The 15,495-nt window shown below is 40.4% G+C and overlaps 1 long non-coding RNA gene across 1 annotated transcript; it reads left to right on the plus strand.

Moving 5' to 3' along the window:
- Positions 1-418: 418 nt before the first annotated feature.
- On the plus strand, positions 419-5,877 carry LOC119544885. Its single transcript, XR_005218953.1, has 3 exons — positions 419-588; positions 1,628-1,767; positions 5,800-5,877. It is a non-coding gene; the product is annotated as an uncharacterized LOC119544885 (long non-coding RNA).
- The last annotated feature ends 9,618 nt before the right edge of the window (positions 5,878-15,495 follow it).

The following is a 15,495-nucleotide window of genomic DNA, read 5'->3' on the forward strand; positions in this document are numbered from 1 at the left end:
TAGACGTGATGTTCGGGACCAGGTAGGTGTAGGAGGAGAGGGTTTCACGGGATGAGAGACCTTCAGTTTGGTCAGAAGTGTGATGCCACACTGGCATCATACATTGCCAGCCTCCCATGGCATATACTGAACTCCTTGGTTTATATTTAAATTTTGGCACCAACCAGGGCATCCTTAGCCCATGTGCTCCTAACGTGCAACCATCTCTGGTTTTGTAGCTTTTAGATGAACTGCCCGTGTAAGCCTGTGGTCATGTGTAGGCTGAGCATAGATGCAGATTCACTAGATAAATGAGTATATTGGGCAAGCGACTGAACCTCAAGGTCAATGTCTCAAAACCCAGGGCAAAGTGTGGGGAAGGGAACAGAAAACAATCAGAATTACCTAGTCCTCAAGTGAGTTGGGACAGGTAAAGGGATGAGAGCCGCCCCCTGCCCTGGGTAATGTGGTGTCATGGACCTGTGCTGAGCACTGGAATTATTTTATCCCCAGGAGGAAAGGAATGTCGTGCGGACGAGCATGGGGCTCTGCAGTCAGACACCCCGAATTCTGGTCCAGCCACCCCTCTTACAGGCCATGTGACATTGGGTAAGATGCTTAACCTCATTGCATCTCAGTTTCCTTCCTCATCTATAAAAATGGAGATAATTGATACCTATGCCTCATAAAGATACCGGAGGATTAGTCAGTACTCAATAAATCATAATTGTTGTTGCTATTAATAGTAAATTTCAATTAGCATTAACATGATGAAAGGCTGCCTTGCATACTCACTGACCAAAATACCTTTTCCAAAGCACGTTAAAATGTGTCTTTCTTAGAAGCAGGATACATGGAGAGAGCAGAGTGGGTTAGCATGGGAGCTTCATGGCTCCACCAAGTTTGTCTCCAGTAGTGCAAACCACACTCAAATTTCATGTGAAACTCAAGAAAAAAGCATAATAATAATCTGCACAGGCAAGCAGGATTTGGGTGACCAGATGGCCTCAAGTTTCTTTTAAGGGTAATATGAATGCATAATATTGGTGTTTGGTGGCTCTCCAAACGCAGAGATTGTTACCTGAGAAAATGTCAGTAGGGTATCTCCCACATCCAGAAAGTTATGAGAGAATCCTTTCTCTTCTTTTGATTAAAGAGATCGGGTACTTTGGCTTCTAATTTCTGTCCCTACAATATTATGCCATCATAAGTATCTAGTCAAATGTTGGCTTTTTCTGTTAAGAGCCAGTATTCTAAACACAGTGTTAATAGGTGTGGGAAACAGGGCCTGAAGTTTCTCCTCTCCTTCCCGCATACTTGAGGTGGGGGCCTGGAACACTAGGCCCCTGCTGAGATGGAACACTGTCAAGACACACCTCGTTAAAGTATGCCCAGATGTGAGAATGTGGCTGAAGGACTGTTTTCTGTTATTGTCCTTGAGATTAAGATAAGAGCTGTTTGCAGACGATGTAAACAACCATGGGACAATGTCTACATGCACAGTAAAGCATTACTCTACCCTGAAAGCATAATAAATAAGGGTCTTGGAAACGGGACTCATGCACTCGCCCAACAGGCGGTGTGTCCCCTGCTCCCAGTCTCCAAAAGATATTTTTGTCTCTAATCTTAACTTCTGCATTGCCTCCAGCAACAAGTGGTGCCCAACCTGGGGCTGGAATCTCAAAGCGGCTGGTCCGCTCCGTTCGGGGGAAGGCTCGTTTAATCGACTGAGGTGTATGATATTGGCGCAGGAACTCAGGTGGAGCAGAGGCCTCACTACTTCTCTAGGTAAGAAGACTCCTGAGCATTTTGTAAAGCAGGGTTACTATGGGAAACAGAGACAGCACAACCAAGTATCAACCTTATGTCTATCTCCTCCAACAGCTCTTAAAAGCTGGTGGTGCTAAGGCTAATGAATCTCATATTCTAGAGCTCTTGCAAATTGTAGAAAAATATTGCTCTTGGTTTCCTTCTCTTGGCTCCCTGGAATATAGTGATTGGGATAAGGTGGGTAAAGAGTTTAAAAAAAAATTGCATATACAGGGTATCCCTTTGCCAGTCACTATTTTGTCCACTTGGACCTTGATTAAGTCAGTTTTAAAGCCCCACCCAATGGAGGATGAGGAGGAGAATAATGATGATAATCTGGCAGACCCAGAGGCTGAGGATTCTCTCCCCCTTAAGCCACACTCTCCATCGCCCTCCGCTCCCCCACCTGTACTGGGAACAAAAACCCCCAGCTGTCTTCTATTCAACAAGGCACTTTAAATTTGAAATTTTGAAAACTGGTCAGCTACATCCTTAAAAAGAAACATAAATTAGGAAGCAAAATATTGGTCTCAACCTTAATGACCTGGGGGCTAGTTTGTACCGCCCTATGTCCCCTTCAATCATCCCTTCAGCCCAGGGCTCTCCCTGTGGAGTCTGAAAATAATGACATAATTAGAGAGGAGGAAGTTTGGCCGCCTCCGCCTCCTCTGCCTTTGCAGGAAGACCAACACAAAAAGCAAATTCCTATTCCTAACAATTCTCGGTGTCCTGTAATGGAACAATGTAACACCTATACAGTCCATTAATCCCTGCCAAAACATTGTTTATTGCTGTTTCAGAATGCATTAACTAAAGTGTTTTGAATGTTTGGCATTGTTCTGGCAAGTTTTATTTTATTTTATTTTTTTGGCTTTTATGAAGGGTGTTTATTTGGTTACAAATTTACAGGCTGAAGGCCATGAAAATGTCCAAATTAAGGCATCAACCCCAGTATACCTTCGCTGAAGAACAGCCAGTGGTGTCTGGAAAATCGCTGTTAGCTAGAAAGGCATGTGGCTGGCATCTGATAATTCTTTGCTCTGATGTTCTGGTTTCAAGATGGCTTTCTCCAAAGTGTCTCTGGGTTTTTGTCAGCTTAGCATCTCGAAACATCCTTCTGTCTGCATCTCAAAGAATCTCTAAGCATAAGCAAGCATCACTTGGGACATTTTTTCCTCTTTTAGCTTTTCCAGAGCACACTCGGGGCTAACATCTCAAAGCATCACCAAGCAACTCTATCAGCATCCAAGTGTCTAATGTCTGTGTGTCCTATCTTAGAATATCCTGGGGCATTTTCCTCCTGTTCTCTGTGTGAGCTCCGTCTAAAGGACTCCAGTAAACTAATCAAGACCTAGCCTGAATGGGCGGGGTCAAATCTCCATGGAAACATTCAATCAAGAGGTCACACCCTAATCAGAAAGATTAATAAGTCTACCTCCGCAAGACTGAATTAAAAGATCATGGCTTTGTGGGGGACATAATATATCCAAACCGGCACACTCTCTAAAATCAAACACACCAAGTTAAAATTAATGTTGAAAAGCAACTTTGAATTAAAAACAACAGCTTGAAGGTTAATTAAAATGGGAATTTGTAGATTAATTATACGTGTACAAAGATTGGGACTTTTTTTTTTTTTAACTCCATTGAATCCTCTTTTGCTCATTTGTGCACCACCTGATGGTAGGAGGTGGCAGGTTTCTAAGGAATAGTTTCCCTAGGTGGCAAGTTTGATTTTAATGGTAATAGCGTGTTGTATAAAAAGTATAAAAAATGTTTTTCTAATTAGAGGGAAAGAGAAAGTAGCTTTGCTCTAAATAACTGATTGTTTAAGAATGTAGAATGAAGCCTGAATAAATGCAGGAAGTTGCAGAAAGTTTGTGAAGTGAAAAATTTATTTCTGTAGTCAAAGTTAAAAAAACAAATACAGAAAGCTGTAAAAGGTTTGTGGAAAAAATTATTTCTGTGGTCAAAGTTAGAAAATAGTAAAAACTAGTAATAACTACTTAAAAATGAAATCTCACAACTTAGAAAAAAAGTGGTTTTGTAAAACAAAATAGCATTAAATATTCTAACCACCACCTAAAGCAGTAATTAATATTCAATGTTGTATGTATGTGCCTAATAATTCACAAAATATACTCTGGCTATTTTACTGTCAACCTAGCCACTCTCTTCCTGCTTTTCCTATCCTACTTCTCATCATCATAATTGTATGTTGTAAAATGTTTGCTTAAAAACAATTTCCAAAATCATTTTGGTAACTTTTAATATGAAATATTTTTTTAAAATGTGCTTTTATTAAAAGTTTCCTTAGATTATTAAGGTACTATTTCTTAGCAAAAGGTTATAAAACTGTTTTCCTGAGTGATCAATGTAAAAGGCAAAAAAATCTGTTTTGTCAATTCCATTTTTTCAGAACGCCCCTGCAAGTCAATTGTGTGTGTGTGTGTGTGTGTTTTCTTTGTCTCATAAAAAATACTTCCTAGAAAGAGTTCCTCCCAGCAGTGCCCAATTCAGGTAGCCATTTTATTTAACTTATTTATTGTCTCATTAAAAATATACATATATAAAGGGAATATTTTCTCACCCATAAACTTGTCATTAAATGAGATTTACCACAATAGTATTATATTATGGATTTGCTTGTTGTCCTACTCTTAACAAAGATAATGTATCTCTCTGAATTCTACTACTTTTAAATATTTATGAATAAATTTCACTGAGGACATATTATATTTAATTATGTCTGTCTGCACATAACAGACACTTAAAATATATTTTAAAATATATTTTAAAACATTGAATCTTTAAAATAATTATGTAAGTAAAGTGGAAACTATTTTTAAAAATTGTATAAATATAGTCCCATAAGTATACTGTAAAAATAAAGCCTGGGAAAATATAACCACTTCACTTAGTTATCTTTTAAATTAAAAAGAGTTAAATCAAGCACTTTATTACTTCTATAATTTATATAAATATATGTGTGTGTATATATATATAATGTCTATCATGCTCCAATGATAGCAGTACTTAGAAAAATATAGGGGAATATAATTCATGTTATTAATAGCTTCTTTGCCTTTAAAAACACTTAACTTACTTTCCTTTTTGTAAGCAATTTTACCAAACTAAGTCCATTTATCTAAACTAAATTTAATTCACTTGCAATATCCTCACTTCTAAAAATTCTTATTAATGTATTGTGCTCATATTTCTCCTACTTGGTAAAATTATAAATTTAATCTTGTAAATTTAAACTGTAATTGATATCAAAGTGCCCAGTTATATTTAAGACTGTTCATTTAAAAACTTTAATATATAATTTATAATCATGAATACATCAGAAACTTTGTAATTCAGTTAACAAAATATAAAATTAGTAAAATATAAAAGATCTGCTTCTTTATTCTTTGTATAACCACATAGTGAGCAATAGAAGTAAATTTCCTCAACTATTTCACATTCTTTCTGTTATTCTAATAACAAAACAATGCTTTGCAAGATAAAGAGTTGAGTTAGGGTAACTATTGAAACACTAAATTTCTTCAACCTACTGGTGTAATCAACTACAGTTTAATAAATATTCTATAAATTATCAGTGATTTATTATGTCATTACAGTAAAATTATTAAGATCTTAATTTAAAAATAAAATTCATTTTGTAAAATGTAATTTCCAATGATCTAAATAGGGTGCACTTAAATGCTATTCCAAACCTCATCAACTTCACATTTTGTAACAAAACATTAAAAAACAATTTACAGAAACAAAAAGGGGGAGATGAGAGTATGGATAAAATCACTCCTGCGGTCCATCTCTCCCGTGTTTTGTTTACCTTGAATTATTTAAATTTTTATGAAAAACTTGATGGCACTCCTGCAGAAAAACATTTCTTCAGCCCTCCTACTACATCCAAATATATTTTTACTAAAAGTCCTCCTGTGTGGTGGAAGGACCCTGTGACAGGGCAGTGGACAATAGGAAAATTGTTAACATGGGGGGGAGGTTTTGCTTGTTTCTCTCCAGGTGAAGATCAGACTCCTATTTAGGTGCCCGCACGACACCTGAAACTGTACCATGAGCAAGAAAAACAGAAAGTTCATGTGGAACATAGAACCTCCGGTGATGCAAATGGAGGGCCTCTCACTGAAAACAACTTGCATCGGACTGACACCAGCCACCACTGAGGCTTCTCCTCCTACATGGGGACAAATTAAAAATTTGTGCCAACAGGCTGAATGGCTGGTATGGCAGGAGCACCAGCCGTTCACCCCCTCTAATCTGGTGATGCTTTATTTGCTATTGTAACTACTCCTGTAAGTATGCTTCCTTTAGTAGATGCCCATGCTTGTAATTATACTTACTGGGCATATATCCCCAATCCTCCTCTATTACAGCCTGTGGAATGGAATGATCCAGCCCCTCTTATTTATCTCAATGAAACAGCATGCCTTCCTGGCCCGGAGGATGACAGGCTACCAGAACATCCTAAAGAGAAAGGCACTCAGTATAATTCTACTTTAGCCTTCTTACATTTACCGCTATGTTTGGGACACGGGAAAGAATGTTTATCTTTTGAGCAACAAGCATGGATTTCAATAATTCCAAAGCATGGAAATGTCTCTCATTCTATGTTATATTTGTTGACAGGTCAGAGTTTTGCATACCAACATAATAGTAGTATAAATGATGGAACTCCACAGCGTCCTGTCTGCAAGCGCCAGAGTATTGGTCTCCAGACTTAATGAGAATACATTGGGAAACTTGTCGAGGGACTACTGGTGTGCTACTGCTTCATAGTTCCTATGGAATTGTAACTGACTGGTCCCCTAAGGGGTTCGCATTGCAGAACTGCAGTGGCCAAAACGCGTCCTGCTCGGCACATGAACAGTTTAATTGGAAAATTCATACGCATAATTTGGCATCCCTTCTAAATGATACTGATAGCATGCAAACAGAAGCCAGAAAATCTATAATATGGCATGGTATGGGAATGGTCCCACCATGGCCTTTTTTAAACAGCTATGCCCCTCAAACATCTATTTGGAAAATTCCAATGGCTCTACAGTATATTAAAGTATGGAATGAAACATGTTCCCATAAAAATAATTACACTTTAAACTTTACTAAGTTCAAACACTTTAGTGTGCAAGCTTGTGTTAGAGACCCATATGTATTTTGGATAGGTAATCTCTCTCTTAACATGAGTTCTAAGGAAGTTTCTTGTAATGCTAATGCCACTTGTGCTTTATATTCTTGTGCAAATAGAACCTTAAGTAACAGCAATTTTACCTTAATTATCTTACGATGAAGAAAGGGCCTCTGGATCCCAGTAACTCAGGAAAGACCCTGGGAATAGTCTCCTGATATGCATATAGTATTAGCATTATTAAATAAAGTGTTACATAGAGTAAAAAGATTTCTAGGTATAGTAATTGCATTTATTTTAGGTTTAACAGCAATAACCACTGCCGCTGCTGTAGCTGGCACCGCGCTTCATCAATCAGTACAGATGGCACACTTTGTATAAACATGGCATGAGAACACTAGTAAAGCTTGGGGAGAACAGCTGAAAATTGATAAAGAAGTTAACCAGTGTTTGGTTAACTTAGAAAATGCTGTTCTCTTACTTGGAGAAGAAATAGAAAATCTAAGGCATAGAATACAATTAACGTGTGATTGAAATATAACCACCTTTTGCATAACTCCACATAAATACAATTCTTCGGCAGTAAGCTGGGATAAAATTAAAAAACATTTAATGGGACATCATGAAAATTTATCTATTAATATTTCCCAGTTATAAGCCAATGTTCACGCAATTCAGCAAGCAAATCTCCAAGTTTTATCCTCATCTAAAATCTTTCAGAGCATTGCTGATGGAATACAACAGCTAAATCCTTTACCATGGGTTAAAAGTTTAAGTAGTGAAATATTGGAAGTGTCTTTATGATACTAATTTGTCTTTTATGTTTATGTCTAGTCCTCCGATGCATGCGACAAGCAGTCTCCGATTTAACTGAGAAATCTGCACTCCCAGCCATCATGTCTGCAATAAGAAAATAAAAAGGGGGACATGTGGGAAACAGGGCCTGAAGTTCCTCCTCTCCTTCCTGCATACTTGAGGTGGGGGCCTGGAACACTAGGCCCCTGCTGAGATGGAACACTATCAAGACACACCTCGTTCAAGTATGCCCGGATGTGAGAATGTGGCTGAAGGACTGTTTTCTGTTGTTGTCATTGAGATTAAGAGCAGTTTGCAGACCAATGTAAACAACCATGGGAAAATGTCTACGTGCACAGTAAAGCATTACTCTACCCTAAAAGCATAATAAATAAGGGTCTTGGAAACGGGACTCACGCACTCGCCCAACAGGCGGTGTGTCCCCTGCTCCCAGTCTCCAAAAGATATTTTTGTCTCTAATCTTAATTTCTGCATTGCCCCTGGCAACGATAGGTAATAGGGACTGGCTCCTAATCTTATCTTTAAAACAAACACTTTGCCCTTTTAATCTAGTCATTTAAGATGAGTGAAACAATTACTAGGAATTTATTCAACAGTGGAAGTTTTCTGTGCAGACTCCTGCCCTTTCTTCATTTTCTTACACCACATTTCCCCCCCTCCCACACACATCTTCTCTAGTCACACATTTTAAAAAGGAGTGGGATTGTTCCAGATGTCCTGTTATCCCCATTCTATAGGAAACCAAGGCTCAGAATCAGTAAACATCTTGTCAAGATCATTTCACTAGTAAAATGCACTGGGATTCAATTTTGGATCACCCTGCCTATGGTGGTTTTAGCTGTATGTACCCCAGAAAAACATGCTCTTAATTTTAATACATTCCTGTGGGTGTGAACCCATTGTAAATCGGACCTTTTGATGAGGTTACTTCAGTTAAGGTGCGCCCCATCTCAGTCAGGATGGGTCTTAATCCTATTAATGGAGTCCTTTATAAGAAGAATAAAATTCAGACAGAGAAAGTCACAAGAATCAAAAGACTGGACATCAGTGGAACCGGGAAGAGAAGGAAGAGACCAGGAGCAACCACCATGTGCCTTGCCATGCTGTAGAGGATGCCAGGATCACCTGCAGCCAGTCTTCAAGGAAAAAGCATCGCCTTGATGAGACCTTTGCTTCGGAGTATCTTTTAGCCTCAAAACCATGAAGCAAATAAATTCCCACTGTTTAACACTACCCATTTCATGGTATTTGCTTGAGCAGCCTAGGAAACTAAAACTGCCTCTGAAGCCCATTATCTTTCCACTATTGTTATCTTACCACTTCCTGTGTGTGTTTTATCCAGACTTTGAGCCTTTTTTAAAAATTCTCCCATTCATTCCCGAATCGTTTGGCTGTTTTTATTCCAAGTTGCGGGCAAGATTCTGAAGAGGGTTCCCCATCCTGTGTGCAGCACTTATCCTTCCTCCTCCAGCCTGAGGCACATAGTTAGTTGCCCCAGCCTGAAGAGGGTTCAGTGTCCCACTGATTAGAAGACAGAACTCACACACCCATGGAAAATGTCCTGCCGATGCCATAGGAGACGTGAGACCTCTGACCCCCTCTTACCTGAGCCAGTGGCTCTCAAACTTTGATGTGCCAGAATCACTGGGGGAACATGCTGAAGATATGCCTGCCCAAGTGCTATCCACAGAGATGCAGAATCAGGAGATCAGAGGCTTATAGGGAAGCAGCTGTGAGCTCCTCCCCTAAGATCAGGCTTTCGCCTTAGTCCTGGACTCCATGAATTAGCTCTGCAGCCTTAGTATAATTACCCAACCCCTCTGTGCATCACTGTCCTCATCTGTAAATGGAGACATTAGTACCCAACTCATAGCTTTGTGGTGAAAATTAACTATGATAATAATACCTGAAAAGTGTTTAGCCTCATGCCGGGTACATAGTAAGCACTTAATAAAAGTTAGCTGTTCTTCTTCTTGTACCAAAATTTATGAATCACATCTAGGCAAAAACCAGGATCTCACTCTGACCATTTCTCCCCCAGGACCACAGAGGAGTTCGAGCTTCAGGCTTTCCCTCTCCACCCCTGGCTACCATGTTCTGAAGGCCCCAGAGAAGTTACTTTTCAGTTCCATTCAGTCCCCAACACTCAGTTACTTGTTGCAGACTCAGTTCTTTGATCAAAGGTGAACCCTGAGGCCTGCCTGGGTAGAGAATCCCAGATTCCAGGCAGAGGATATTCCTCACTTTTTAATACAAATAATTAGAGAACTCACCAGTTATGCAGGCTCCTAGAGCCATGTCCTTATTCACAGGTGCCACATCTATTCACCATTGTTTCCTTAAGTCCCTACTATGTGCAAGGCACTATGCTAGGTACATGGGCACCAGTGAGTGAAACAGACAGTACCTGCCCGAGGTGAGCTCATAATCGAGTGGAGGGACCAACCATAAACCAGAACAGAAGCAAAAATGGTGTAATTGGAAATTATAAGTTCTATAATGGATAAAACCAGTGGTCAGTGATAGAGAATAATGGGGAAACTACTTAGGGTGATTCAGGGAAAGACTCTGAGGGAGGGACATTTAACCTGAAGGCTGAGAGGGGCCCAGCCAGGGGACAGGGGTGGGAGGGAGGACAGGTGAGTACTTGGAGGAACTGGATGAGGGCAGGTGGGGCTGGAGCACAGTAGGGAGCAAGGAGGAGGCCACAGGAGAAGATCTCAGAGATGAGACGGGCCTTGTGTGCTCTGGTAAAGAGTTAGGCTTTTATTAGAAAAGAACCTCTTTTTCAGCTTTCTGCACAAAATGGCATCCAAATCTCAGTAGTTCCCATAATTAAAGAATTCAAGAACAGAAGCTTTGTCCAGCTCTCTCCTACTCCCTTCTCTTTGGATCACATTTAAACGGTGTCACGTCTCAGGTTCACTTATCCAAGCTTCTCCGTGGTACAGGAAGTCACTGCCTTGGAATGTGGATATTGGGAGTGTCCCATATTTTTCATTACTCTCATTTAGTGATCTTTAAACTTTGGCCTAAAAAGTCCTCTCCTATGAAACCTCCAATGCCAGGCAAAATGAGAGTCTGAATATTAGTTCAGATTTGATTCCAGGTGAAATGAAGTTCCCGGAGCAGTAAGTAAACATTTTCTATCCCCCACCTGTGATTTAAAGGCTATTCTAGCAGCTTTATGAGACTTACATGTAACATTCCTTTCCAGGAACATTGTGGGAAGTTCAGAGCAAAGACATAGCAGTGGAGACCCCCTGTGTTCGTTTTGAGTAATAGCTACTAGTAAGAACCTTTTTTTACTCCTAGCTGAAGAAAATGAAAGGAATTAAGTGGGGAAATGTTCTTTATATATTACTGGACCATTCTTAAGAACTTTATTTATTCTATGAGTATATTTGATTGCCACCTCTTCAAATCAACTTCATAGGCAAGGAAATCTGTTCAAATTCAGTGGAGCTAGGAAGTAAGGCCAGTAATGAATTGCCTTTCAACCTCACTGGGCCCCAGTTTTATCATCTGTAAAGCCAGTAACCTTTGGTTTTTGATTCTAAAATCCCAGGCGTCTGTGATGAGAATTGGATGTCTGGGTTCTAGCTTGCTTTTGACTTGAGCGGTCAAGTGGCTGCCCTCACCAGGTCTCAGGGTCCTCAAGTACAAGAGGCAGGGGTTTGGATCAAGTGGTCTCTTGGGCATTTTTCATCTACTCAAAATTTGTAACTTCAATTTTCTACCCAACTTCACAGGCTTGTCCAAATTATAGCTTATCCACGTCCATGGCACTCCCCAAGCACACCCATTACACTGTGTTCTCTGCACCCTGAAGAAGGGACATGAGTAACAAAGGCCAGCCAAGAACCAAAGAAGAAAGAATCATCATATGCAAAATCCTGGCATGCAACCTGAGCTTTGCAAACACCACTCAGAAGGCAGGGCTGGAAAGTGGGTCTGGGGTCTGCCCAATACTATCCTTGCCTTGACAAGGTTTTCAGACTCCACTAGCTGGGAGGAAGCCCCTGAACAACTTGCCTCTTTAAATTTCTGATCTTCTGGCCAGGCTGTCTCATAAAAATAATTGAAATTTACGGGGCATTGAGTATATGGCAGGTACTGTTGAAAGCAGTTTAAACTTGTATTAATGTGTTTAATCTTCACTACAACACTAGTCTCCCTATCTTACTGATAAGGAACTCAGAGGCCTGAGGTTAAATAACTGGACTGAGACCACACAGCCCTGAAGTGGGATTCCAGTTACAGCCCACACTCTTAGCCACCACCCGGACCCACAGCAGAGTGGGCGCTCAACAAATACAACTGCAATGACTCAGAACGGAACGCACTGAGGAAATGTTCCTGGGCTCCAGGTTCTCTCTCTCCTTCCCTTCCTTTTGGGCCTGGATTATTGGCCACTGCAGCTCCCTCCTCTGCCTAAAGAGGGTTTCTTCACTCCCTGACCCCAGAGCACCCTTGGCCACCCTTGGAGACTCATCCTCCCCCAAACTCCTAACCCTGCTGGTTCAGCTTCTATAGCTCCCTCTTTCAAGAAACTGGGTAACAGGCACTCCCAGGGCTGAGTCAGAGGGCACTTGAGTGGCACTGCCCAGGATTGGTCTTTTGTAAAAGTGCCCTACGTTCTTTTAAGGCTATGAACCAGGAACTCAGGATGGGACTGGGCCACATTCCTCAACTCTCTCCTATATCAGGGTGAGGTTGTCTCACAGGGCACTTTCCACACAGGTGCACTTCTTCAAAAGATGAGTGTTGCTAATTTTACAGATGAAGCAACTCAGGCACAGTGAGGTTAAGTACCTTGTCTAAGATAACCCAGCCAAGTGTTCAGCAGAACGTGGATTTGAACCCAGGAGGTTTGGCTCCAGAATCCTTGTTATTAACCACTATCCAATGCAGTAGATACCACATAGAACTGAAAAATCAAGAAATAGCAATGTAAACATATTTAGAAACATGAAGAAAAATAGAAGAACTATCTAAAAGAGTTGAAAGTGGTTGTTTCTAGAGAGCAGTCCTGGGTGTGGAGATGGTTTATAACTTAGTGGAAATATTTAACTTTTTAAATTACATGTGTGTCCAACTTTGAAGAAAGTAGAAAATAAACATAAAAGAATCCATGCAAAATGCAATATTGTGATCTGATTCTTGACAAAGAACATGCTTGATCATTTGGCCCATGAGTTAAAGCACAGATAAGGTGGTGCCAGTAAATGAACAGCTTCTTAAATGTGGAAGCTACAGAGCTATAATATATAAATACATGTAGGATAATTAAAATAATAAATGCAACAGGACTGTAGCCTTCTTTGAGCCAAACACAGTAAATGTATTTTACATCACTTCTATAATTACAAATTCCTATACCATTTCCTAAGGGCCATATAATGTCTGTAACATTCTTAAACAGTCATTTATTATGCTACTCACAGCCAATTCAGTGAAACCAAGTGAAATAATCAAAGCTAGATCAATGAACCCAGTTTACAAAGCCCCAATCTGCCCAGAAGCTTAAGCAATAAAAGACATTTCACCTGCCATCATACTTTGTTGCAGCATACGCCTTATCAAGTCATTCTCATTTTTAAGAACTCTCTGACTGCTCTCAATGTCTGAACAATTTCATGCTTCTTAGAATAGCATGCAAGATCCTCTACTACCTGGCCCATGCTTACCTCTCTAGCATCATCTCCCACCACTCCCCATCTCACCAGATGCTTTAGTAATGAGAAATTGCTTGAGGTTTCCAGGAACGTACTCATAACATTTTATGCCACCATGCCTTTTTCACTGCTTATCTTTATCCTGGAATACCATGCCACACCCTGCTTCCCAGGCTCAGCCAACATGACTGCTCCTCCAGGAAGCTTTCCTTAGCCTGCTAGAATGGGCATAATGTCCTTTCTTCTGGGATCGCATCATATCTTGTACCTTTTAATACAGATATGTAGAAAGATAAAATCAATGTATTTTTGAAAAGTGCTATTTCTCCCACTAGACTCTAGACTCAAGGGGAGGGAGTTTTCTGCTTACAGTTAGGATACAGAAGGTCACAAAAGACCATTGATCTTATTCTAGTAACAAAAAGAAATCCCGATAGCTACAAAAAAAGACATCAATTTTTCTGAATCCTTTGGAGAGTTGATGATGCAAAGAATCTCAAGTAAACAAAACTCCAGAAAGTGATAAGCCTTTCCATAGAAAGAAGAGACCCTCAGCTCTTCTCATTCCTGACAGAGCATTAACAGAAGGAGAAATCTGACATACATGGGGGAGGGGGGTAAAAATATGTCCACAAATTCTTTGAGATTCCTCACTTCAAAAGGTGGAGTCTAATTACCCTCCACTTGAGGTGCTGTACTTAGTAACTTGCTTCTAACAAATAGAATGATATGGAAGTGATGGCACATAACTTCCAAGATTGAGTCAGGAAAGGCATTGCAGCTTCCTCCTTGTTCTCTCTTTCTTTGATCACTTGCTCTGGGGGAAACCAGCTGCTTTATTGTGGTGACACTCTGGGAACTCTGTGGAGGGATATACATTGCACAGCACTGAGACTTCCTGCCAACCACCAGTGATGAACTGAGGGCGCCTGCAAAATGCCATGCAAGTGAGCCATCTTAGAGTTAATCCTCCAGCCCCAGTCAAGTCTGCAGATGAGTTCAAAACCAGCCAATAACTTGACAGCAACATCATGAGAAATCCTCAACTGGAATCAACCAGCTAAGCCACTCCCAAATTCGTGTCCCACAGGAACTGTGAGATGATAAACATGTATTAATTTAAGTGGTTTTTTTTTTTTAAGTTTTGGGTAATTTGCTACACAAGCAACAGATAACTAATACACGAGGGTAAGAAAAACCAGCCAACTTGTAACCAACTTTTCATGGTCTGCTATATGCCAGTGTGACATATTAGAATTCCAAGGGTCCCTAGATGCAGGGTGATTGTGTACCTATCTGCCAACTCTTTCCCGTAGGTCTTCACTGAATGCTCAGGGACAGAATGCTAAAGGCTTGGAAACATAGCAGGTGAGCCGAGAGAGATCATTCCTAAGGAGCATGGGACCTCCACCAAGTGTAAAGAAGTCACACTCTGAAATTGAGGAGTGGGATATAGGAGTCAGAGCAATAGTTGAGAGAAATCACTGTGGGGTACTCTAGCCTTTCAGCTGCCAAGAGCTGGGAAGCAGGGCAGAAGAACTGAGACTGCTGTAGGGAATGTCAGAAGGAAAGTGATCTCCCTAGGTGCAGAAAATCTGAGATAGGACTAGAGGACAAAAAAAGAAATCATCAGTGCCCAGAAAACAGCATAAATCCAGACTATAAAAGCAGAGAGATCTCCCACAGTTTGAAAAGGAGGAAGCACAGCTATAAAGTCCAAAGGAATCCCCAGATTCTCAACAGAGCTCAGACTCCAGGCTGAAGAGAAAGTCCTGATCCTACTCTCAAAGCATATGAAGCTAATAGTGAAGTGAAGCCAGCTAATGATGCAACAAACCCGAGATGCAGACGAACAAGTCAGATCGACTCAGCCCTCATTTCAATAGCCCGACACAAGAAAGAGTGTGCCCCTTTCCAGAGGAAAATATTATCTGTTTCAGCATTTACTGTTATTTTATACAAAATGTACACAATCAAAAATTACAAGACACAAAGAAGAAAGAAAATGTTAACCATGGTTAAGAGAGGAAACAGTCAAGAGAAACATACCCAAAGACA

The sequence above is a fragment of the Choloepus didactylus genome, chromosome 9 (assembly GCF_015220235.1).
Source record: "Choloepus didactylus isolate mChoDid1 chromosome 9, mChoDid1.pri, whole genome shotgun sequence".
Classification (NCBI taxonomy): Eukaryota; Metazoa; Chordata; class Mammalia; order Pilosa; family Megalonychidae; genus Choloepus; species Choloepus didactylus.